Source organism: Dryobates pubescens, chromosome Z (assembly GCF_014839835.1).
Source record: "Dryobates pubescens isolate bDryPub1 chromosome Z, bDryPub1.pri, whole genome shotgun sequence".
NCBI lineage: Eukaryota > Metazoa > Chordata > Aves > Piciformes > Picidae > Dryobates > Dryobates pubescens.
The window spans coordinates 59,159,681-59,185,424 of record NC_071657.1 but is presented as its reverse complement, the minus strand read 5'-3'; the positions used below and the strand labels follow the sequence as shown (position 1 = coordinate 59,185,424).

The following is a 25,744-nucleotide window of genomic DNA, read 5'->3' as shown; positions in this document are numbered from 1 at the left end:
GTGACTTTATGAAAGCCCCCTGGTGTGGCTCAGTTGGTAGCACATAAGACCTTTAATGGGGAAGGTTGTGAGTTCAAGCCTGCAGTGGGCACTAGTGTCCTCCCTATTCTAGTCATGAGGTCTGTGGTGACAGGTTGGACTCGATGATCTTTGAGGTCTCTTCCAACCTTAGTGATACTGATACTGATACTGAAACTCCTGCAGTAAATGTAAGTAACAATGTAAAGGGTTTGTCTGAAAACAAAACAAAACTTTATCTGAAAAAACATCATCAAGTATTATTAAAAAAATACTTTTCCTCTCTACATTAACCTATTTGCATACACAGTTACCATTTGAATTATGCATTACTATAATGAACACACAGAACTGTGTATTGTACAGCAACTTGGTTTAAGGCTTTGCATTTCTTGGCTAGAATACAGTCACACACCTGAAATTGTCTGAAAATTAAGCACACATAAGACATTATCTGAATGCATTGCTAGTAATTTCCTGAAGACACTCTTATTCACATTACTAGGCCATGTAGCCCTTTGTAGCTTCTCTACTAGTGATAGACATTGACTGGCCCCTGCTGTTACTACCGTTGGGATTAAAAGTCTTTTTACAATTGAAGAGATTGAAAAGTTGTCTCTGATACTGAGAAGCATTGTAGTAAATAAAGAGGTCAATGCCAACAGCTAACACTGCTAATACAAAGACAAAGTAGATACGCAAAGCAAAGATGGAGAATGATAGGGCAACCACATCAGCCAGCTCTCTCAGCACTCATGGGTGCATCCCATCAGGGCCCTGGATTTGTCCATGTTCAGTTTTCCCAAGTGATCTCTGACCCTATCCTTGTATCCAGTGTAGAGTCTTCCTTCTACCAGGGGGCCTTTTTTCATACTTCCAGGGTCTGGGATTCCTGAAGGCTGGTCTTAGCATTAAAGACTGAAGCACAGAAGGCATTCAATAGCTCTGCTTTCTCTGGATCCTCTGTAACCAGGTCTCCCACCTAATTCAGCACTGGCCCCCAGTTTCCCTCCTCTTCCTTTTAGCACTGATGTCTCAGAAGAAGTCGTTCTTGTTCTCTTGTACCCAGCCCCAGAGGCAACAGAGAAAATGAGTGTGCAGTCCGTGGAACGTAGTGTTGGTGCTCACTGCAGGAGGGAGGGAAAGTGGGATGTGGCTCTGGGGCACCAAGCCTGCCAAGAAATAACATCTGTGCTGAGCCCCAAGGCCTAGGGAGAAGGATCCCTTGTTGGAGCTGCAATCTCTTTCTGCACCCCTTCCACATATCCTTAGTCAGCTTCTTCCCACCCTGATGTGGGAGGAGATGGCATGACTGCAGTGATCATGAGGAGCTGCAGTAAAATAATGCTGTCTTGGTGATGTGAATTACAGCTGGTACCTGGTGTGGGACTGTCATTCTGACACTGAAGCTGTGGACAAATGATGCAGTACAAGAGGTCAGTAACTGCTGCTGTGATGAGCAGTGTAAGTCGCTTAGTCCCTCTGGTTCCAGACAGTGACCCACAGACAGCTGCAGTAGCCTCTGCTGTGCCCCAGGCTTGGGAAATCCCCAGTAGCTCTGATGCTGAAAAGGGGAGCCTTTCCCTTTCAGGTGCTGGCAGTGCAGACAGCAGCTGAACTGAAGACTGAATGGTAAGAACTTCTTCTCTCTCCTGACCTGCAACAGTTTGGGTGGGGTAGCAGCAGATGAGCCTTTTGTGTTTGCACACACCTGCATATTGCCCAAAGCCCAAGCAGAATGGCAGGGGTTGGGAGAGACCTCTGGAGATCATTCAGTCCACCCTCCCTGCAGGCACCAGTACACCTAGATCAGGCTGCACAGGAATATTGTGGATTTTGAAAGTCTCCAGAGAACATTCCACAACCTTGTGTGGGCCCAGACTGGTGTTGGTGCTGTGGTTTTTTGCCTGGCTGTGCCTGGTGAGCAGGTGCTGTATTATACCACTCACTTCACACATAGCTTCCTAGTATCATTGCTTATTCCTGTTCCATTCTTCCTTGTGTTGTGCTGTACCATTGTGTTTGTATTGTACTGCACTAACAACTTTCCTTATGTGAACATGAGGAATTTTGTATTTCCCCCCCATTTTCCTTCCCCTCTTACCAGGGTGGGGTGCAGAGGGAGTTGGTGGGGCAGTGTGCCAGCAGCTGCATGGGGCTCCGGCTGTCTGCTGAGCATAGACCAGGACAGCTGCAGCCAGGACAACACTGCTACCTACAGGCTCCCACCCAGACTCTGCACTGCTGATCAGAACCATCTGAGTTTGGCCTTGTAAGAGACTAAATCTTGTCTCTCTTGATGTGAATCAGCAAAGATAAAATCACCTTTACTCCTTGCCCAGACAATAGCTGATGTGTATTGGGCAGACACCACTGGATAACGACTCTGGAATGTGTGTAGACAAGATCATCTCTGCCCATCAGCTACCCTGGAAAGGGAGGATGGTGCAAAGGACAATGGTTTCACCACCTGGACTGGCTCAGGAGAAGGAAACCACCTGGGCAATGCCACTCTGAAGAAAAACGATGAAAGCACCAGTAGAGAAAAGGACAGAGACATCACCATGTAGCCTGGAAGAAGCAGAACAGGAGGAAGCCTCTCTCCATGTCTTAAGTTCTGCCTGCTGCAAGTCATGGAGCTTAAGAGGCTGCTCAGAGAAGGACTTGGACTTGAACTTTGGGATCTCTCTCTCCCCTCTCCAGTGGAGGACAGCACAGCCAACAAGGCAGCACCCTTCCTCCACAGACCCAAACCATCTTGGGGGTGGTAATATAATTCCTTTCCTTTTCTCTCTCCCTCCTCTGTCTCTATTTTCTCTCTCTCTCTCTCTCTCTCCTTCTGATCCATCCACTTTATTCTGTTAATAAACAGCCTCGCTGTTGATATTTTGGTCTCATTTGTGTCTCTAATTTCGTAACGGGAATATTCAAAAGAACTGAGTCTCTTTCCCTTTCTGGACCAAGACAGGCCTTTCTGCCAGTTCTCAACCCACCTGATAGTCTCAGGAAAACATGGATAGAATAAGCCAGGTTGGAAGAGACCTTCGAGATCATCGCATTCAACCTATCATCCAACACCACCTAATCAACTAAACCATGCAACCAGGCACCCTACAAAGTCTCCTCCTGAACACCTCCAGTGATGGTGACTCCACCACCTCCCTGGGCAGCCCATTCCAATGGACAATCACTCTCTCTGTGTAGAATTTCTTCCTAACCTCCAGCCCAAGCCTCCCCTGGCACAGCCTGAGACTGTGTCCTCTTGTTCTGGTACTGGCTGCCTGGGAGAAAAGACCAACATCCACCTGTCTACAACCTCCCTTCAGGGAGTTGTAGACAGCAATAAGGTCACCCCTGAGTCTCCTCTTCTCCAGGCTAAGCAACCCCAGCTCCCTCAGTCTCTCCTCACAATTCCAAACCCCTCACCAACTTTGTTGCTCTTCTCTGGACTCGTTCCAGCAAGTCAACCTCCTTCCTAAACTGAGGGGCCCAGACCTGGACACAGGACTCAAGGTGCAGCCTAACCAGTGCAGTGTACAGGGGCAGAATGACCTCCCTGCTCCTGCTGGCCACACTGTTCCTGATGCAGGCCAGGATGCCATTGGCCCTCTTGGCTGCCTGGGCACACTGCAGGCTCATGTTCAGCCTACCATTGACCAGCACCCCCAGGTCCCTCTCTGCCTGGCCGCTCTCCAGCCACTCTGACCCCAGCCTGTAGCTCTGCATGGGGTTGTTGTGGCCAATGTGCAGAACCCAGCACTTGGATGTGTTCAATCTCATGCCCCTGGACTCTGCCCATCTGCCCAGCCTGTCGAGGTCCCTCTGCAGAACCTCTCCACCCTCCAGCAGATCAACTCCTGCCCCCAGCTTGGTGTCATCAGCAAATTTACTGATGATGGACTCAATCCCCTCATCCAGATCATCAATAAAGATGTCAAAGAGCATGGGGCCCAGCACTGATCCCTGGGGCACACCACTAGTGACTGGCTGCCAGCTGGATGTGGCACCATTCACCACCACTCTCTGGGCTCTCTAGGTGGACTACATCCACAACCTTCCCCACATCCACCAGGCAGTCACCTGATCACAGAAGGAGATCAGGTTGGTCAGGCAGGACCTGCCCTTCCTAAATCCATGCTGGCTGGGCCTGATCCCTTGGCCATCCTGTAAGTGTTGTGTGACTGCACTCAAGATGACCTCTTCCATAATCTTGCCTGGCACTGAGGTCAGGCTGACAGGCCTGTAATTCCCTGGCTCATCCAGCCAGCCCTTCTTGTGGATGGGCACCACGTTGGCCAGCTTCCAGTTTTCTGGGACCTCTCCAGTGAGCCAGGACTGATGAAAAATGATGGAGAGTGGCTTGGCCAGCTCATCTGCCAGCTCTCTCAGCACCCTAGGATGGATCCCATCTGGTCCCATGGACTTGTGGGGATCCAAGCGGCTGAAGAGATTTCTACCTACCTCCTCCTGGAACACAGGGGAACTATGCTGCTTCCTGACTCCATCTGCCAGCTCTTCAGGCCAGCTGTCTGGAAGACATTCTGTCCTGCTATTAAAATTTGAGACAACGAAGGTGTTAAGTACCTCTGCCTTTTCTTCATCTTTTGTTACAGCATTCCTCTCTGTGTCCAGCAAGGAGTGGAGGTTGTCCTTGTCCCTCCTCTTGCTATTGATATATTTATAGAAGGATTTTTTGTTGTCCTTCACAGCAGAGGCCAGTCTAAGCTCTAAACGGGCTTTTGCCTCCCTAATTTTCTTCCTACATGACCTAGCAACATCCTTAAACATTGTACGGGTTGCCTCACCTTTATTCCAAAGATGATACACCCTCTTTTTTTCCACTCTTTTCTTCCACACTTTAGTCCACTCATCCAGTGCAAGGACTGGCAGCAGATTAGATGGAAGGACTGTGAGCAGTGGAGGAACTGTGGCAGGGACTTCTGCTGAGAGGCTTTCCAAGGCATGTCTTCTGGCCAGGGCCTCTGCATCAACAGCTCACCCCTCTCTTTGCTTGGGCGGCAGGAAGACAGGGCCCATCACAGCTCCATCTTTATGTGCTTACATGTGCTCACTGCTGTCATGACCTGGCAGTCCAAAAGGAGCCTTTGTGGTGTCTTGCCTGTGTGGAGATGGGAAATAGCAGCTTCTAAATTCCCTTTAGGAGATAAGACAAAACAAAGAAGAGTTATATTTTGGGGCCTGAAACTGTAAGATGAAGCCTTTCTGATGTCAGTCTGCAAGAGGCAACTGTCCTGTTTGTGTCTTGACCTTGCATATAAGAGAACAGAAACAATTTAGACTAGTGAAAGGAATGCATGTTTGTTGTTCTAGTGTAGCAGCAAGAGTGTTATCTTTACCCATATATTATATCAATAAGCTAATTGACACAGCTCTGCTTTTATGTGTTACATCACCCATGTTCAGGCAGGTATATAAACCCCTCAGCTGCTCTAAATGAATGTCTTCAATTATCACATTGGAGTCTGTGACCAATCCGCCGTGACATGCCTGCTGGTGGGTTTTGGGAAGGATGGAGGCGGGCAGCAACAGCACAACCCATTCCTGGGGCCACTTTGGTGGCTGAAGCTCCCCCAAGACGATATGGAGCCAGAGGGCCCGAGTGGACCAAAGCCTCATGCAGCCCACCAGCTCACTTCACCCACAACAACCACCACCTTTCCATGCCCCATGGGACCCCACTGTCTGGCAAGGCTGGGGTGTTTCCCAGGGCAGGGGTAACATGAGGGCAAGGCTCAGTACCCCTTGTACCTCTGTGCTGCCACACCAGATGCACAGTGCCCTCAGGGCACCTTGTGCCCCTGCAAAGGAACCTTCCTTGGTCCACTGGTAGACTAGAAAGCACACAGTAAATCCCTTCCTTCCTTGAAACAGGCCATGGTGGTTAAGCAGAGCCAGGCCCAGCCAGTCCCCCAGGAATGACCGTCTCTGTAAGTACTGGGGGTGGGACTCAGCAACAGGGTGAGGCTCTAACTTGCTGCTCTCTGTGCATCTGCTGGTATTTGTGTGCTACCAAGCACTGATGCTCCTTGGAGGGACATTTCAAAGGACATGCAGGGTGGTGTCACCCCTTCTAAGACTTGCTTAGCAATCTTTCCTTTCTCAAAACAGGCTATGGTAGGCCAGCAGGGCAAGGCCCAGCCAGTCCCCAGGCAATGACTACTTTGGAAAGACAAAAGGCCCAGGCTTTACTGGGGATCCTGATGTGACATGGCAAGGAGGATCCCTTTGCATTGGCCATCCCCAGCTATGTCCCCTCCTTGCCTCTGGCCCAGTCTCAGCCTATGTGCCTGGGGACACAGAGTGAGAAACGGAGGAAGCTTGGCACTCTGCAAACACTGTTCAGCAGCAACTAAAGCACTGGCATCTTTCCAATGGTGCCTGGTTGCAAAAGCCAAACACAGAACCAAGTGGGCTGCAGGGTGTCTCTCCAGTGCCACACTGCCCCCCTCTTCAAGTCTGACTGTGTTGTCACAGCCATGACCTCACACAGTGTGGGGCTAAGCATTTGTGACATCAATGTGGCCTTTTAATTGTGGGTCTGGAAGGAGCCTGTGCAGCGTTGGTTGCTGTGTGAAGGTTGAAGGTGTTCTGGCTGCCTCCAGGAGATCTGACCCAGACAGGCAAATCTCCACTAACAACATCTCACCAGGATGAGGACAAGGGCATCTTCAAGAAGCCAAGGGCCTGCCCGGCTGAAAGGAGAACCCAGCAGCAACAGGGACAGGTCTTCGGTGGAGATCGAGGACACCAGCACTCCTGCTCAAGGTGAGTGTATGTTTCATCCTGCTTTTCTCCCCATATTTGCACCAAGCCCACCAATGTAGCCAACCTGCCTGCTCTAGGTAGAGGAGGCTTTGTGGTTTTTGTCCCTGCTGGGGGACTTCAACTACACCGACATCTGCTGGAAAAATAACACAGCAAGATGTCATCGATTGAGGAGATTCCTGCAGTGCCTCCATGGCAGCTTCCTGAACCAGAGAATAAACAGCCCTACCTGAGAAAATGCATACACAGAAATTCAAATGGACTCATCAGTGATGTCAAGACGGGGGGCAGCCTGGGCTGTAGTGATCCTGCACTGTTGGAGTTTGCAGTCCTATGGGATATGGGACAGGCAAGGAGCAGAGTTAGGACTCTAAATTTTAGGAAGGCAAACTTCCAGCTCCTTAGGGAGTTAATCAGTAGGACCCCATGGGAAAGCATACTTAAAGACAGGGGAGCAGAGCAGAATGGACAGATCTTTAAGGACATCCTTAGAGTTCAAGACCTCTTGATCTCTGTGTGCCTTGATCAGGCAAGGAAGAGAAGAGAGACTGGCATGAAGCGGGTTTAAAGAAGGGTGACAAAGATGATCAGAGGGCTGAAGTACGTCTCCTGTGAAGGCACACAGAAAAAATTTGGACTGTTCTGCCTGGAGAGGAAAAGGGAGACCTTACTACATTTCATTATCTGAAGGGGACCTAGAGGAAGGCTGGGTAAGGGCTTGTAGCAATAGGATAAGGGGCAACAATTTGAAACCAGAGCAGGGTAGAATTAGGTTACACATAAGGAAAAAGTTCTTTACAATAGAGTGGTAAAATACTGGAACAGGTTGCCCAGGGATGTGGATGAGGCCCCATCCCTGGAGTCATTGAAGGTCAGACTTGTTGCAGCCCTAGGCACCCTGATCTATTTGGAGGTGTCCCTGTTCACTAGAAGGGGGTTGGACAAAATTACCTTAGAGGGTCCCTTTAAATCTAAAGCAATCTGTGAATCAGAGAACAATCTGAGACTTATGCCACAGGGAACACTCTGAGACCTATGCCACCTTCCTGCTCCCCACCCCAACATACTTTCAGTGCCATGCCTGAAAGGGGATCCTGCTGGCCCTCCACTTCCCAGTCCCAGCAACCCCTCTTTCTAAAAGGCATAGGACCAGCACAGCCTCCCTGCAGGCCTCAGGCATGTACTGGACAGATATCCTCATGCTTTTCTCTTGTTTCTGTGCCTAGGCTTTTTCAGCATAAAAATGAACTTGACCAGCCCATGTTTGTTCATCACCATGTGAGTACTACACATGTCCAGTCTGGACACAGAAATGTGGGGTGCTGCTGGGTGAGGGCAGTCAGAGGGATACTGGTGGTGTGCCCCACCAGGGCACTCTGGTTCTCCAGAATTGCTGCTACTCAGCTTGTAACACAAATTCCCCACCAATGTGGAGGGCATCGGCCCTGAGCACTGCGGGCACCACAAACCCCACTCTTTTTCAGGAAGAAGATCACCACCTGGATCAAGAAGAGGCCTATCTTCATACTGTTCTTATTGGTGTGCCTTGCTGCTCTTGGTAGGTGTTTGCCTCATCCCATTGGAGCCAAGGAAGCACCAAGCACAAGCTTCAGAACGATTGGAAGAAGCATTGGTAGAGCCTTTCCAACCTCCTGTCTCTTGCCATTTGGGGAGCTCCCAAGATGCTCACTATATGCAGTGTCCACCCAGCACCAGAGCCAACAGAGGAAATGAGTGTGGTACCTGGTATTGGTGCTCACTGCAGGAGGGAGAGGAAGTGTGGTGTAGCTGTGGGGCACCAAACCTGCCAGAAATAACATCTGTGCTGAGCCCCAAGGCCTGGAGAGAGTCCCTGCTTGGAGCTGCAATCTCTCTCTGCACCCCTTCCACATGTCCTCAGTCAGCTTCTTCCCACCCTGATGTGGGAGGAGGTGGCATGACTACAGTGATCATAAGGAGCTGCAGTAAAATAATGCTATCTTGGTGATGTGAATTACAGCTGGCACCTGGTGTGGGACTGTCATTTTGACACGGAGGCTGCAGACACACGCATTACAAGAGGTCAGTAACTGCTGCTGTGGAGCAGGGAAGTGCCACAACAGGAGCACTGCAGATGGTGAGCAGCTTAAGTCGCTCAGTCCCTCCGGCTCCAGGCAGTGACCTACAGTCAGCAGAAGCTTCTGCTGTGCCTTCCTGTGGCCCCAGGCTTGGGAAATCCCCAGCAGTTCTGGTGCTGAAATGAAAAGCCTTTCCCTTTCAGGTGCGGGCAGTGCAGACATCAGCTGAAATGAAGACGGAGTGGTAAGAGCCCTCTTCTCTCTCCTGACCTGCAGCAGCTCTGGTGGGGTAACAGCAGATGAGTCTTTTGTGTTTGCACACACCTGCACATCTCCTCGGCCCTGTTCTGCTCCTGCCTGGGCCTTTTGCTAAGCCTGGAGAGGAAGGGAGCATTGGCAAACCAGGGAAAGAAACGGGGGCTGAAGCACCTCTGTCTCTGCTCCTGAGCTTGTAGGCTCTGGGAGGGGCTGGGCAGCTCTCTAACAAGATCTGCTTTCCTAATGTCTGCAGGAACGTGCTCATCATGTGGAAGAAACTCTCCCAAGAGCTGCAAATGCTGATGGAAGAGGTGGCACGCCAGGCTGCTGACATCAGCATGTTGAAGGTGATCCTGCACTTTAGGAAAGAGGGCTGCGACAAGCAGTGCTGTACACCAGGCCTTTCCTGGGCCAGCTGCTGGCCTTTTCCTGCTCAGCCCACACAGCTGTCCCTTGCCAGGGGCTGCTGGTTGAGCTTTTGCACTGTAAAGCCCTTTGTCTTGGCCGGGTCTGATGTGGTGATTTTCCCTGTTCATTTGTGTCTTTCCCAGGAGTCTCAGCAGATGAAAGAGGCAGTGTCTGCCACTAGAAGTGTGCCTGACTGGCCTCTGAAAAGCACAGGTATGGAGAGACACAGGCAGACAGGACTGTCATAGCACTGGGCTCCTGCTTAGCACTCCCAAAAGGAGGCTGTGCAGCAGATTGTGCCCTTGAGGCCATGGAGACATGGATGAATCCATGGGCCCCAAAAGCATGGCTGTTACTGAGCATGACTTGGACTGTTCCCAGCCGTGACATTGGATCCTTCACTGGTGCCTCTGTCATGCCTCTGAAAGCTTTTCTGTCCCCTCCTACTCCACAGACCTTCTCTGAGAAATGAAAACCAGTGGCCAGGTCATACTTAGCTATTCACACAATGGGGCCATGACTTGGGGCTGCTGTGCTTCCTCTGGGAGCTGGCTGTCTCCTAGCACCTGCAGACCTTCTTTTTGTGTGGCTGGGAGAGAAATATTGTCACTGAGTGCAGGGATTCCCTCCTTTTCCAGAGGGATCCCTTGCAACTGTAAGGGTTTGTTGCTGCATGCAGGGCTGGCAGGCAGATGTAGAAATAGCCTGCAGTGGAGCCTGGGGCCTCAGTCAGCTGCTCTATTCTCTCTTCAGGAGATGCCATCTACCTGCATCCTTCATCCAGTATCTCAGCACAGCTCTGCAAGGTATTTTGGTTCCTGTGTGGTCCACTCCTTCAGGATACGGACACCTTTGTGCAGGTAGAGTAGCAGAAAGTGGCAGTGCTGCTTCTTTTGCCTTCTATGAAGATGTCTGCAAGCCCTGTGGCTTCTCCACCCAGGCCAGTGCTATCGCTCAGGGCCACAGCACTGTCTGGTGCCTGACACCTGAGCTCTCACGCAGGGCTTGTCTCTCAGAAGCTGCCCTCAGAAGGGAGCTGAGGCAAGCCTCCTGCCCACATCCCTCCTCACTGCTTGGTGAAGGAGCTTCTCCTTAGAGAAGCTCCATTTCCCTGACACAGCTCTGATTGTCCACCTCCTGATTGGAACAGTGGAGGCTGGGGGGATGCTGCTGAACTTGCTGGCCAAACAGAGATGTTTCTTGAAAGCCCTAGTTCTGGTGCAGAACATCAGCCACTGGCTGGCTCTTTTCCTCTTTCCCATGCTGGGGAGGCAGCTGGGTACTCCTACCTACTTCCCAACCCCTCATTCATTTTGAGCACAAGCACAGGCGCAGCACCACTGGCTGCATGGGAGCACAGAAGGCCCGATCACAACATTGTGTTCATTGCTCTTGCCCTCTGCTTTCAGACAGACGCTTCCCCAGGACACTGCTGGCCTTTCCAAGGTTCTTGGAGCAAGGTGCTAATCCTGTTGTCCACACCGGTGCGACCATCAGCCATCACCATACAGCACAACTCAAAGATGGCCTCTCCACTGGGGACTGTCAGTAGTGCTCCCCGAGATTTCACTGTCTCTGTAAGTTACTGCTGGGTACTGGGGGTAGGACTTGCAACAGGGTGAGGCTCTAACTTGCTGCTGTCTGTGCATCTGCTGGTATTTGTGTGCTACCAAGCTCTGATGCTCCTTGATGGGACATTTCAAGGGACATGCAGGGTGGTGTCACTCCTTCTAAGACTTGCTTAGCACTTTTTGGCCCAGCATTTCCAGGCCCTGAGAAACACACATGGAGAAGACACATCCCCAACCCCTATCCTGCACCAGACTGTACTGAAGCTGCAGGAACTGGGTTGGGAGGGATCATGGGCCTGGAGCTTACATGAGTATTTCTTCATGTTCAAAGTGTGCCTGACCTGCTACCCTGTGCTTTTTCTCCAAGGGTCTAGATGAGGAAGACAAGGAGGAAATTCTGCTGGGGACATTCATCTACAGTGTGCAGAAAGACCCAACCCAGACCTTCCTGCTGCAGGTACAGCAAGTGTGTGTGGGGAAGAGGCCAAGGCAGAAACACTACTTTGCCAGCAAGTTGCTTGCAGAAGGAGTGTAGACAATTGCTGCTGGGGCAGTGGTCCAACCTTGGATGACAGAAAGTCTGGTGGGATTGGGAGCAGAGTGGCATCTAGCAAGGTGGCAAAAGCAGAACAGAGGCTGCATTGGCCCCACATCCCTAGAGCTGCCTGACTGTGCACACCAGGCAAGCTGTTGGCAGGGAGGTTGTCAGGACGTTGCCTTGGCAGCAGGACTTTTCTCAGGTGCCATTTCCCCAGCATCAGCGAACCTCAGGTTTCCACAGCTGCCCACTATGCCTTCTGAGGCTGGGTGTTTGGTCTTCAGGAGCACAGAGTGGGCCTTTGCTGTCTGGGTGGGAGAAGGGAAGGTGGGAGTACCTACCATCTCCATGAGGGTGGGAAGCACTCCCTGATAGAGACTGGACTGGCAAATGAACACGCATGGAGCCTGTGGTCACTCTCTACATCTCAGGAGTGACTCTGCTTTTTGCTGTCCTTTGTTTGCAGAATAGAATCTCCAGATCCTTTGGGATTCTGAAGCTTGTTATATGGAGCAACTGGGGAACACCAGGATATACCTGCATTCATCAAGTACAGGTGCATGGGAAGATCACTTGAAATCACACAAGCAGAACTGTAGGAGTTGGGAGAGACTGTGCCATGGAGACACCCACAAAACATACAGCAGCAGCACCTAAAAACTCTGTATTTATTACAATTAATCTACTCTCCTTCCAACACAATAAAATTATGGATTTGAGTATGAGTTGGGAAAATACTGTTGCACAAGCAATTTGAAGAGCTGAACCACAATGTGCACCCTCAGGAAAGGGAAATCTCTTCCCCATGGGTATACTCACGAAGGCAGGGGTGAAGTTCCATTCTAAGGGGAGCAGATCTGACTGCCAGGCTGCTTCTGTGTGGAGAGAACTCAACTTTCTCCATAGCAGAGCTCCAGTTATAGTCTTGCAAGTTGCGCTGTGGTCAATTTCTTAATTACTTGGAGGGCTAGCTCCTAGACCCAGACGCACCAGGGCCATCAAGCTGATCTTTATCAACTTGTAGCATACCCTAGCCCCATGCCTGGGGTCTGTCAGGTTGCTGTGCTTGAGGGTGGGTGGTTGTACCTGCCACATGCTGGTACACCTAGATCAGGTTGAACAGCAATGCCCTGGATTTCAAAAGTCTGGCATAAGACTAGATGGAAGGACAGTGGCCAGTGGAAGAACTGAGGCAGGGACTGCTGAGAACCTTTCCAAATCCTGTCTTCTAGCCAGGGCTTCCTGTCAGCTCGTGGCTTGGACAGCAACACTCTGTGCTGTGTTAGGAACTGGCTGGAGGGCTGAGCCCAGAGAGTAGTGGTGAACAGTGCCACATCCAGCTGGCAGCCAGGCACTAGTGGTGTCCCCCAGGGATCAGTGCTGGGCCCCATCCTCTTTAATATCTTCATTGATGATCTGGATGAGGGGATTGAGTCAGTCATCAACAAATTTGCAGATGACACCAAGTTGGGAGCAGATGTTGATCTGTTAGAGGGTGGAAGGACTCTGCAGAAGGACCTTGACTGACTGGACAGATGGGCAGAGTCCAAAAAGATGACATTTAACAAGTCCCAGTGCCAGGTGCTGCACTTTGGCCCCAACAACCCCATGCAGAGCTACAGGCTGGGATTGGAGTGGCTGGAGACCTGCCAAACAGAAAGGGACCTGGGGGTGCTGATTGACAGCCATCTGAACATGAGCCAGCAATCTGCCCAGGTGGCCAAGAAGGCCAATGACATCCTGGCCTGCATCAAGAATAGTGTGGCCAGCAGGAGCAGCGAGGTCATTGTGCCCCTGTACTCTGCATTGGTTAGGCCACACCTTGAGTCCTGTGTCCGGTTCTGGGCCCCTCAGTTGAAGAAGGACATCGAGACACTTGAATGTGTCCAGAGAAGGGCAACAAGGCTGGGGAGAGGCCTTGAGCACAAGCCCTATGAGGAGAGGCTGGGATTGTTTAGCCTGGAGAAGAGGAGGCTCAGGGGAGACCTCATTGCTCTCTACAACTTCTTGAAGGGAGGTTGTAGCCAGGTGGGGTTGGTCTCTTCTCCCAGGCAACCAGTACCAGAACAAGGGGACACAGTCTCAAACTGTGCCAGGGGAAGTTTAGGCTCGAGGTGAGGAGAAAATTCTTCATGGAGAGAGTCGTTCGTCATTGGAATGTGATGCCCAGGGAGGTGGTGGAGTCACCATCCCTGGAGGTGTTCAGGAGGGGATTAGACATGGCACTTGGTGCCATGGTCTAGTCGTGAGGTCTGTGGTGACAGGTTGGACTTGATGATCTTTGAGGTCTCTTCCAACCTCCCCTTCTTTTTGTGTGGCTGGGAGAGAAATATTGTCACTGTGTGCAGGGATTCCCTCCTTTTCCAGAGGGATCCCTTGCAACTGTAAGGGTTTGGTGCTTCCAACCTTAGTGATACTGTGATACCCAGCTATGTTGCCTCCCAGCCTCTCACCCAGCCTCAGCCTATGTGCCTGGGGACAAAGTGAGAAACAGAGGGAGCTTGGCACTCTCCAAACACCGTTCAGCAACAGCTAAAGCACTGGGGTCTTTCCAATAGTGCCTGGTTGCAAAAGCCAAACACAGAACCAAGTGGGCTGCAGGGTGTCTCTCCAGGTCCTGGTTCTCAAGGGGGATTTTAACTGCCCAGATATTTGCTGGAATGCCTACTCAGCCATTCATCCACAGTTCAGGAGGTTCCCCCACTGCATTAATGATAACAGGTTGGACTTGATGATCCTCGAGGTCTCTTCCAACCTTAGTTATACTGTGATACTGTGATACTATAACTTCTTGATGCAAATTGTGTAGGAGGTTGGGATCTTGTGTGGTAGGAACAGAATACCAAGCAGGATAACAACCTTGGATTTCAGCAGGGCCAGCTTTGGCCTTTTCAAGAAATTGCTAAGGGAAATCTTATGGGACAGGGGCCCGAACTAGTTGGTTAATATCCAAGGACCTCTTCTTCCAAGCTCAAGATCAGAGCATTCCAACGAGTAGGAAATTGAGAAAGGGAGCCAGGAGACCTGCATGGTTAAGTAGGGAACTGCTGAGCAAACTCAAAATGGAAGAAGAGAGTCTACAAATCATGTAAGGAGAGGCTGGCCACTTGGGAGGAGTATAAGACAATTGTCAGAGGATGTAGGGAGGCTACTAGGAAGGCTAAGACCTCCTTAGAATTCGGCTTTGCAAGGGAGGTCAAGGACAACAGAAAGGACTTCTTCAAATACATTGCAGGAAGAACTAACACTAGAGGGAATGCACGCCAATGGGTGCCTTGGTGACAGGGGTGACAGAGAAGGCAGTGTTACTCAATGCCTTGTCTTCATTTATACTCAGGAGCTCCAGCCTCCTGAAGCCACAGAGGAAGATATGATTAAGAGGGAGGTTACCTTGGTGGATGAGGACTGAGTTAGGGAACAGTTAAGTAACCTGAACATCCATAAATCCATGGGTCCTGATGGCATGCACCCATGGATGATGAGAAAGCTGGCAGAGGTCATTGCCAGACCACTCTCCACTGTCTTTGGTAAGTCATGGTGGACAGGAGAGATTCCCAGGGACTGGAGGAGGGCAAATGTCACTCTCACTGTTCATAAAGGGTAAGAAGGATGGCCCAGGTAACTATAGACTGGTCAGCCTCACCTCGATCCCAAAAAGGTAATGGAGCAACTTATCTCCAGCACTGCCCTTAGGCATATCAAGGACAACAGGGTCACTAGGAGCAGTCAGCATGGTTTTTCCAAAGAGAAATCATGTTTGACCAACCTGATAGCCTTTTGTGAGGACATAACTGGGTAGATAGATGATGGTAGAGCAGTGGATGTGGTTAGTTTGATTTCAGTAAAGCATTTGACACCATCTCCCACAGCATCCTTGCAGGGAAACTGAGGCAGCGTAGTCTGGATGATCAGGTAGTGAGGTGGATTGAGAACTGGTTGAAGGAAAGAAGTCAGAGAGTTGTGGTCAATGAGATGGAGTCTAGTTGGAGGTTTGTATCTAGCAGGGTCCCTCAGGGGTCAGTACTGGGACCAGTTCTATTCAGTAGATTCATCAGCAGCCTGGATGAGGGCACAGAGAGCACTGTCAGCAAGTTTGCTGAGGACACAAAACTGGGCGGAGCAGCTGACACACCAGAGGGTTGTGCTGCCATTCAGGGAGACTTAGGCTGGAGAGCTGGGCAGGGAGTCTTGCATCTGGGAAAGAGCAAGCCCAGGTATCAGTACAGGCTGAGGACTGACCCGTTGGAGAACAGTAAAGGGGAAAATGATCTGGGGATCTTAGTGGATGGAAGGTTGACCAAGAGGTCAAATACCATTCTGGGGTGTATTAGAAGGGGTGTGGTTAGTAGGTTGAGAGAGGTTCTCCCCCTCTACTCTGCCCTGGTGAGGCCTCATCTGGAATATTGTGTCCAGTTCTGGGCCCCTCAGTTCAAGCGGGACAGGGAGCTACTACAGAAAGTCCAGCGCAGAGCCACAAAGATGATTACGTGGAACATCTTCCTTATGAGAAGAGACTGAGGGATATTGGTTTCTATCCCCCAAGGCTGTAAATCTATTGTCCCCCATAAGACCACATTGCAGAGCAAAGTTAACAACTTTTATTTTCATAATATATACAGTTTTTAACTATTTGGTGGGCATGCTTTGTATTCCATAATTTCAGCAATCTCCCCACTATATCTGTGGGACATATATCCATAGGAAGAGGGTCTTCACAGATGTAGGTAAGGGCAAGCAAGCAGTAGTAATGGGTTCACTGAGGACAGATGCAAATCCTCGTACAAAGTTAACATTTAGGTTATCATCTAAACCATACGTAACCTGGAGAGATAAAGTTTGCCTATTTTCACTCCAAGTGTCTTCTTGATTCCAGTAAGATGTTATCCATTTCTGTAACAAATATAAATGTATCAAGCCAAAACGTAGCTTCCCAAGACAAGTTATAAATGTCATGTTTACCAACAGTAATTGTTACCTATGTGTGAGAATGTAGAACTTGCAGCTTGCAACACCTTTGGTCATGATCAAAAGTTATGAAAACCTATCCGGTTTACTAGCACATACACACAAAAAAGAAACAAACCCCACACCACACATAAAAACTAACACTGATTCTAGGTGCAGTTTTATGACATCTGGGGCACCAACAACCAGGTATCTTCAGACTGTGGACTGTATTGTCTCCATTGTCCTCTAAGAAAACACAGAACTGGCCTTGGTTTAGAAACCAGTCTTCAGGGTTGGAAGTCAAGGGATGTTCCCCAGGCACTAATAGCATGGGTTTTACCATTCCATCCAAGCCTTTCCAGGCATGGAAGTGTTTGGGTTTTGCTAGGGTCACAGGCACAATGCCTGCTGAGGTTATGCTTGGGACAGCACCTGCTAGCAATGCGGTACTGATGTTCAGTTTTCTATAACCAATTGTTAAATGCCATGGCCTATCAGGCTTACAGCCTGGTCACACCAGAGCGGGTGCACGTAATTGTCTCTTTCAGTCACTCTGTGATAGCCCCTTATGCTGCGACTGGCAGAGGTTGAGGGATGTAGGTGACTTCAAATTGCAGCAGTGCAGCACCGAGCTTGGGATCCTAAACTGATCTCCTACACATGCAGCCAAGGAGCAGATCTCACCACCTGGTAATGCGTCACATGCCAGGATAATCATCCCTTGTAAAGGCTTAGAGCCACCACCATGGTTGTCATCTTCTTCACCCCAGGCAACCAAGAGTGACTTACTTAACATATTTCTGATATACCTGCTACTCCTAACTATATTTTTCTTGAGGATTGGATTTGTGGTTCTTCACCTTGTTCCTTATTCAGAACACTCATTTGGATCTCTGTATCAATTAAGAATTCTATGCTTATTTGTTCTGGACACACAGGAATATGTATGTAATGTGGGCTTGCCCACAGCTTTTTAAGAGGCAAAAGAATCCGCACTGACACTTTCTGCTACTCCACCTGCACAGGGATTTGAGTTAAGGACTGGCACCTGACAGTACTTGCAAAAGCAGACCTAAGGACTGCAAAGCTTTTAGATTGCCCTGCATTTGGAGAGAAATCAGCTTACTGAACACATGCAAAGCAAGCAAGCTTTGATGTTCTTTACGTTTGTCCATATCAGATCAACACGTTCAGGAACTTTCGGAGCGTGCGGCACCTTCCAAGTAACAAAGACACTGCAACTGCTCTGCTCCTGCGGGACTGCGTGCATCTGCCAAACTTGCCTCGGACTACTTCTTTGTACCTCTCTGCACCTCCCGTTTCCTGATGCTGCCCGACCCACAGCACGCTCCTGTTTCTCGGCTGCATGGCAGCGCTTTCCGCTTGCCGTTTCCGCAGGGGGTGGGCTCCTGTGCTGTGCAGGGGGAAGGCTCTGCCGTCCCCACGCTTCCCCGTGTCGCCGAGGGCCGGCTCTCTCCCACGCGTGTGGATGTCCCCTTGGCCTCACCCGGGACGGGGCGGCACCTCGCCTGCCCCGTAGAAAGCCCTTCCCCAGCCCCTCGGTGGGTGCAATCCGCCTCACATTGGCCGGAGAGCCGCCGCCGCCCCGCGTGTGGGACCTGCCGAGGGATGCAAAGGCAATGCCTGCCCCGGCCCCAGCAGGGCCCACCAGAAGCCGTGGCGCAGAGGCTTGGCGGGCGCTCAGCCCTGCCCCTCGGCAAGCTGTGGGCGGTGGCAGCGCTGTGTGCCCTGGCAGCGGGGCAGGAGCCGTGCGCCCCAGCAGAGCGCGAACCAGCTCCGCGTCAGTCTGTGTTATAAATGACAAAGCCAATTAAAATTTGATTAAAAAGAATTTTATTTTGAAAATAGCATTTTAAACAATAAACGGCAAGCAAACAGTGCTAGGTGCATGGGGAGTCTGCACTCCACCAACAGGCGCACTAAGCACGATCTAGTTCCTCTTTAAATATTCTAGTCCTAATACATATTCATACAAAAAGGTGTGTGTAATCAAATTCATTCCTAAAACAGGCATCCTGGTGGTCGTTAGAGTGATGTAATCCTTCAGTTGGTCAACAGCACGTCTCACACTGGTTGGATACATACAGGGTCCTTGTGATTGCTACTTGTGGTCCTTGTGATTACTAGCTCTACGGTCACAAGCATTACTCCCAGTTTCTGTTCCCATATTTCTTGCCAACAATCGACTCTTCTTGCACATCCTTGGGCAACTTATTGTTACATAGGCTATTTTTAGCTTCCCTGATTATACTAATATTTCACTCTACTATTCAGGCTTCTACATATATATAATAAAGCAAACAAAATATAAAGAATAATAGCAAAGGCAAATAATATAATAGGGAACATTTTATAATAAAAGAAAATATTTTACTCAAGTTACACAAGCATATATCACAATTTCCTGTGTCTGGTTCCCTGTCTCACTTTTTAGTGCCATACTTCTGCTTTAGAGTTTATCTTAATCAAAATCATCTGATTGACATGAATTATCACTCCACTCATCACAGCCTGGGTAAAGAAAAGCCAGACAGATTTGTTTTGAGAACTATTCTCTTTAAATATAAGAAAAGTCCTCATAGTAAAGAACTTTTTCCTAACATCCAATCTAAATCTGCTCTTTTCTAATTTGAAGCCATTGACCCTTGTCCTATCACTACAGACCTTTGTAAACAGTCTTTCCATCTTTCTTCTAGGCTCCCTTCAGGTACTGTAATGCTGCTATTAGGTCTCCTGGGAGCCTCCTCCTCTCCAGACTCAACAACCACACCACCCTCACCTATCCTTGTAGCAGAGGTGCTCCAATCCCCTGATCATTTTCATGGCCCTCTTCTTGGACCCACTCCATCGGGTCCATGTCCTTCCTATATTAAGGGCTATGGAGGATGGTTTGTTTATGGGTGACCTTGAGGGAGATCTGTTTTGTCCTTAAGAGCTAGATACTTTATTAGGAGCTAGAAGCAATAAAGAGGGTGTGGTTTAATGTTTCAGAAAGTTCTTGTGTAACTTGTTGGACAATCGTATGCTGAGCCTGAGTCCATGATAGTAAGCAGCCAATTGAACTGTGGACTATGCTTTGACTGCTTCACGTGGACAGCTTGGAAACATGTAACAGGCAACCTGTACAGTTCAATAAATGTCTTCACTTGGAAAACCCGCAGAGTCTATGTTATTTGACCCCACAAATGGTGACCCCTGACATGATCCTTATAGAGATTCACTAAGGGGTTAAAGATCCCCTGTAACTAAAGATGAGGAAAAGGCTGAGGTTCTAAATACTTTCTTTGCCTCCATTTTCAATAAGGCAGGAGGACCTGAGAAAAACTGGCCTCCTGAACTGGTTGATGGAGTCAGGGAGCAGTGTAGTAACCCTGAAATCCACAAGAAGTTAGTGTGGGACTCGCTGAACCACCTGGATACTCACAAGTCCATGGGACCAGATGGGATCCATCCTAGGGTACTGAGAGAGCTGGCAGATGAGCTGGCCAAGCCTCTCTCCATCATTTTCCAGTAGTCCTGGCTCACTGGAGAGGTCCCAGATGACTGGAAACTGGCCAATGTGATCCCCATCCACATGAAAGGTTGGATGGAGGAACCTGGAAACTACAGGCCAGTCAGCCTGACGTCAGTGCCAGGGAAAAATACGGAGCAGATCATCTTGGGGGCAATCACTGCGCACGTGAAGGATGGCCAAGAGATCAGGTCCAGCCAGCATGGATTTAGGAAGGGCAGGTCCTGCCTGACCAACCTGATCTCCTTCTATGATCAGGTGACCTGCCTGGTGGATGTGGGGCAGGCTGTGGATGTAGTCTGCCTGGACTTCAGCAAGGCCTTTGATGCTGTCCCCCACAGCAAACTCCTGGCCAAGCTGTCAGCCTGTGTCTTGGACAGCAGCACTCTGTGCTGGGTTAGGAACTGGCTGGAGGGCCGAGCCCAGAGAGTGGTGGTGAATGGTGCCACATCCAGCTGGCGGCCAGTCACTAGTGGTGTCCCCCAGGGATCAGTGCTGGGTCCCGTCCGGTTCAATATCTGTATTGATGATCCGGATGAGAGTATTGAGTCCACCATGAGTAACTTTGCAGATGACACCAAGCTGGGGGCAGAAGTTGATCTGTTAGAGGGTATGAGAGCTCTGCAGAGGGTCCTCGACAGGCTGGACAGATGGGCAGAATCCAATGGCATGAGATTTAACACATAGAATCAGTCAGGGTTGGAAGGGACCACAAGGATCTTCTAGTTCCAGCCCCTCTGCCATGGGCTGGGACACTTCCCAGTGCTGAGCTGGTTACTGCTGCCTCCTCTCTCTGCAGCCACTCACTGGGTTCTGTTTGGTTGTCATGCAGTTTCCATGGCAACCCCTCCCCCTGCTATGTCACTGCCCTCAGGCATGTAGGGAACCCAAGCCTGCTGCCCCTCCTCCCCTCTTCAGGAGGTCCCTAGCCACCAACCCCTTATCGCCTGAAAAGAAAGGAGAGAAAAGCCAAAACAAGTTTCCAATGCTGAGCTGCTTGCAGCTGCCTCCTCTCTCCACAGCCATGCACTGGTTAGGCCACACCTTGAGTCCTGTGTCCAGTTCTGGGCCCCTCAGTTTAGGCAAGATGTTGACTTGCTGGAACGTGTCCAGAGAAGGGCAACAAAGCTGGTGAGGGGTTTGGAGCACAAGCCCTGTGAGGAGAGGCTGAGGGAGCTGGGGTTGCTTAGCCTGGAGAAGAGAAGGATCAGAGGAGACCTTATTGCTGTCTACAACTACCTGAAGGGAGGTTGTAGCCAGGTGGGGGTTCGTCTCTTCTCCCAGGCAACCACCAACAGACAAGAGGACACAGTCTCAAGCTGCGCCAGGGGAGGTTTAGGCTGGAGATTAGGAAGAAGTTCTTCACAGAAAGAGTGATTGGTCATTGGAATGGGCTGCCCTGGGAGGTGTTAATCACATTGATTTTTCTCTTTCCTTCAATATTACTTCCTGTCACTAGAGGGATTGAGAACACCACTTGTGCTCCTGACCCCTCAAATAATCTCCCCAAAGCCCTGAAGTATTTTTTAATTGCTTTTGTACTCCTATGCATTGCCTCATCACCCCCAATCTGCATAACTAGCAGCAGGTAGTAGTCTGATGGCCTCACCAGATTGGGATGTCTCTTAGAAGTGTCCCTAACCCATGTCCCAGGCAGGCAGCAGATGTCCCTATGGGATGGATCTGGCCTGCAAATTGGGCCCTCAGTTCCCCTGACAAGAGAATTCCTTATTACTGCCGCCTTTCTTTGTTTCTTGTTTGCACTAGTCCTAAGTTGTGAGACTGGCTGAGAAGTCCTGGGTGGCTGCATTCATGGACAATCATCTCTATCCTTTTATGTCCGACCCTCTGTTTCAAGACCCCCATACCTGTTGTTTGTGGGCAACTGGGAAGACTCAGGGGATTAGGAGGGGACTCGCCTGCCTCTCTTCCCTTGCCAGAGAGGGACCTGCCTCCATTCCTCCCCATCTCTTAGCTTTCTTCCTATTTCCAGGTGACATGAAGGCATGGGATCCCCTGCTTCCTGTGCCAACCACACCTGCTGACCCTCCCCCAGCAATGGTAGAGTCTGACTCCCCAAGTCTATCTCCTTTCCATATTGTCTTATAGTCCTTAGCCTCACAACTTCTTCCTTGAGCTCAGCCACCAGAGTGAGCAGATCATTCACCTGCTCACAGCTAATACATGTGTTGTCTCTGCAACCTTCCATTGCAAGTGGCAGGCTCTGGCACTCACCACAGCCAGGGGCCTGGACACCTACATGTCTGATGAGAATCTCTGGGTACCCAGCGTTTTGCTAACAACAGTTTTCAGCCTGGTTGTAACCATGGCTGGATCTCTACCACTGACTTCACAGGCCCACCCAGATAACCTACCTTGCTTGTTGAATGACCTCGCTCAGTGTACAGGGGTCACAAACCCCAACAAGCTATGAACAGTTGCAGCAACCCCTGGGGCAGCCACAACCACAATTGGATTACCCTGTTCTGTGCTGCTGCAACAGGTTGCTGCTCTCCCAGACACTTATCACCTGATCAGTGATGGGTGGTACCGGTTCCGCCCGCAGGGGTGGGTGACCTCTGCAGGCAGTGACCTCAGCAGTGCTGATCTCTGCTGCAGATGGCCCTTTAGTGTGTTAATGACTCCTTTAGATTTACCGGGAGGTGCTGGTTCCACCCACTCTAGCTCAGCAGCCCACCCACAAGCTGCCAGCCCCTGGCACAGTAAAGCTGCTTTTCCTAGCTTCAAAAAGCCCTAGAAAGATCTTTCCAGTAGCTCTTTCAGCTACAGATCCCTGGCCCAGCACAGCCTTACCTGCACTGAAGCTGATCTCTGCAGCAAATTATGTGAAAAGTTGGTGGTTTTTGGTTTTTTTAAATATATATATTCCACCTGACTACTGAATATAGAATCAGAGAATCATGGAATCAATAAGGCTGGAAAAGACCTCAGAGATCATCAAGCTCAACCTGTCACCCAACACCTCTTGACTAACTAAACCATGGTTTCAAGTGCCACCCCTCTTGACCACCTCCACGGATGGTGACTCCAACACCTCCCTGGGCAGCCCATTCCAATGGCAAACAATCCAAGCTCCCTCAGCCTCTCCTCATAGGGCTTGTGCTCAAGATCACTCACCAGCCTCATTGCCCTTCTCTGGACATGTTCAAGTGTCTCAATGTTCTTCTTGAGGGGCCCAGAAGTGGACACAGGACTTAAGGTGTGGTCTAACCAGTGCTGATCACAGGGGCACAATGAATTCCCTGCTCCCGCTGGCCACACTGTTTCTGATGCAGACCAGGAAGCCATTGGCCTTCTTGGCCACCTGGGCACACTGCTGGCTCATGTTCAGATGGCTGTCAACCAGTACCCCCAGGTCCCTTTCTGCATGGCTGCTCTCCAGCCACTCTGCACTTTGGTCACAACAACCCCATGCAGCGCTACAGGCCAAAGTGCAGCACCCAGCACTTGGACTTGTTGAATGCCATCATTTTGGACTCTGCCCATCAGTCCAGCCTGTCAAGGTCCCTCTGGAGAGTCCAAATGTTTCACTCAGGCTACCGCAGAGGCTTCTGCACTCTGTCACCTGACCCAGCATGCACTGCTTGCTGCAATCCAGTCAGATAGCAGCTCTCTTGCCAAATGGCAGTTGTGCAGCTTTCTGTTCTCCCCGTGTTTAAATTTCCCACGGCTGATGTCACCCTCCTGAGCAGACACATGAGAAGATGAGCCTGCCAGTCCCTGCTGTCTGTCAGCATCCTTCTGCCCTGGTAAATCCCCCAAAAGAAACCAAAATAAAGCACCTCTACACTTGAGCTTGCCGGTCCCAGTCCTGAGTCACTCGCTCGCCAAATGGTGGTGGTATGGCTTTCTGTTCTCCCCACATACATGGCACAATAAACTCAGAGGAGAAGATGGAGAAGTGGAGCTAGTAACTGAAATTCAGATTCTCTTAGCACATCATGGCAAGTAGTTACACTTAACTTGGGTATTTCCATAATTTCCCCTCATGAGAAAAAGTATAAGCCCAGTTATTGCTACTAAATATCTGATGAAACAAATCAGTGAGGCATGTGTTAATGTGTTTAGTCCAGAGAAGGGCAACGAAGTTAGTGAGGGGTTTGGAACACAAGCCCTATGAGGAGAGACTGAGGGAGCTGGGGTTGCTTAGCCTGGAGAGGAGGAGACTCAGGGGTGACCTTATCACTCTCTACAACTACCTGAAGAGAGGTTGCAGACAGGTGGATGTTGGTCTCTTCTCCCAGGCAGCCAGTACCAGAACAAGAGGACACAGTCTCAGGCTGTGCCAGGGGAGGTTTAGGTTGGATGTTAGGAAGAAGTTCTATACAGAGAGAGTGATTGCCCATTGGAATAGGCTGCCTGGGGAGGTGGTGGAGTTGCCATCATTGGAGGTGTTCAGGAGAAGCCTTGATGGGGTGCTTGGTACCATGGTTTAGTTGTTTAGGTGGGTTGGATTGGTTGATAGGTTGGATGCAATGATCTTGAAGGTCTCTTCCAACCTGGTCTATTCTATTCTATTCTACTCTACTCTATTCTATTCTATTCTATTCTATTCTATTCTATTCTATTCTATTCTATTCTATTCTATTCTACTCTATTCTATTCTATTCTAATGTATGCCACCTGAAAGACTGCATGGGATACACCACAGCTAGGAAGCAATCAAAGCTTATGCTTATCATAAGTATTATTGAACAGTATGTGTTACAGTAGAAGCCAGCAGTGATGAAACAGCACATTTGAGGTCCAAAGGCCCGGTCATTTCTGGAAAAGTGATAAGCAATCTTAAAAGGAAGCACTCAGAAACAGGATACCTGCAAGGGCCAAATTCAGCATGTCTACTACAGCTGGCTTTTCCATTTTCTTTCTTTTTTTTTCAGAACCATGAGTATCACTGCCATGTGTAGAGGGAGACGCAGTGCAGGTACTCAGGTGTAAAGTGAAGGAACAAAATGTGGCAACCACAGACTACTGAGGTACCTTGCAGGTTGCACTGACACTGATTGTTGTTCAGGTAGGAACAATTCAGTCTGATTGGTGGCTGCTGATCCAACTTCCACATCATTTTCAGATTCACCTTCTGTGGATATTGAGTCATCTTGATGACTTACAAAAGAGACTACAAAACTTCTGAAGTGTGGTGTGCCACCATTATATGGGAAGACTGAAAAATAAGGGTATTAAGATTAATAAGAAAATATTTACATGCTATGGGGAAGTAAAAACATCTTTCAAATTGTCCTGCTTTGAATTAGAACACAACTAATTCTGTTCACTGATTTTACTTTTAAGCCCAGTCTCTTCTAATTGACTGCACTTTCTGAAATTAACAACATGTTTTCACAGACTGTCTGCTTCTAGTGATAACACTCAATGGTCTTGGTTGGTACCAAGGACTTGTATGCAGGCCAAGGACATTGCTAAATGTTGTGTACCACATCGAGGGTGTAAAGTAAAAGCCTACACCTGCAGCAAGGTTCAGGTGGCCCTAAACTGATGAGTGAGATTACTCCATTCCATATACCTCGTTATTCCGTGTAAAGCTGGGGGATCACGAGGCTCAGGCTCTCTTTGTCAATGGCTCACCTCCAAGGAGGTCTCTGTCCAT

General features: G+C 49.6%; 1 pseudogene; it reads right to left on the bottom strand.

Moving 5' to 3' along the window:
- Positions 1-425: 425 nt before the first annotated feature.
- Positions 426-25,744, bottom strand: LOC104306456 (uncharacterized; annotated as a pseudogene).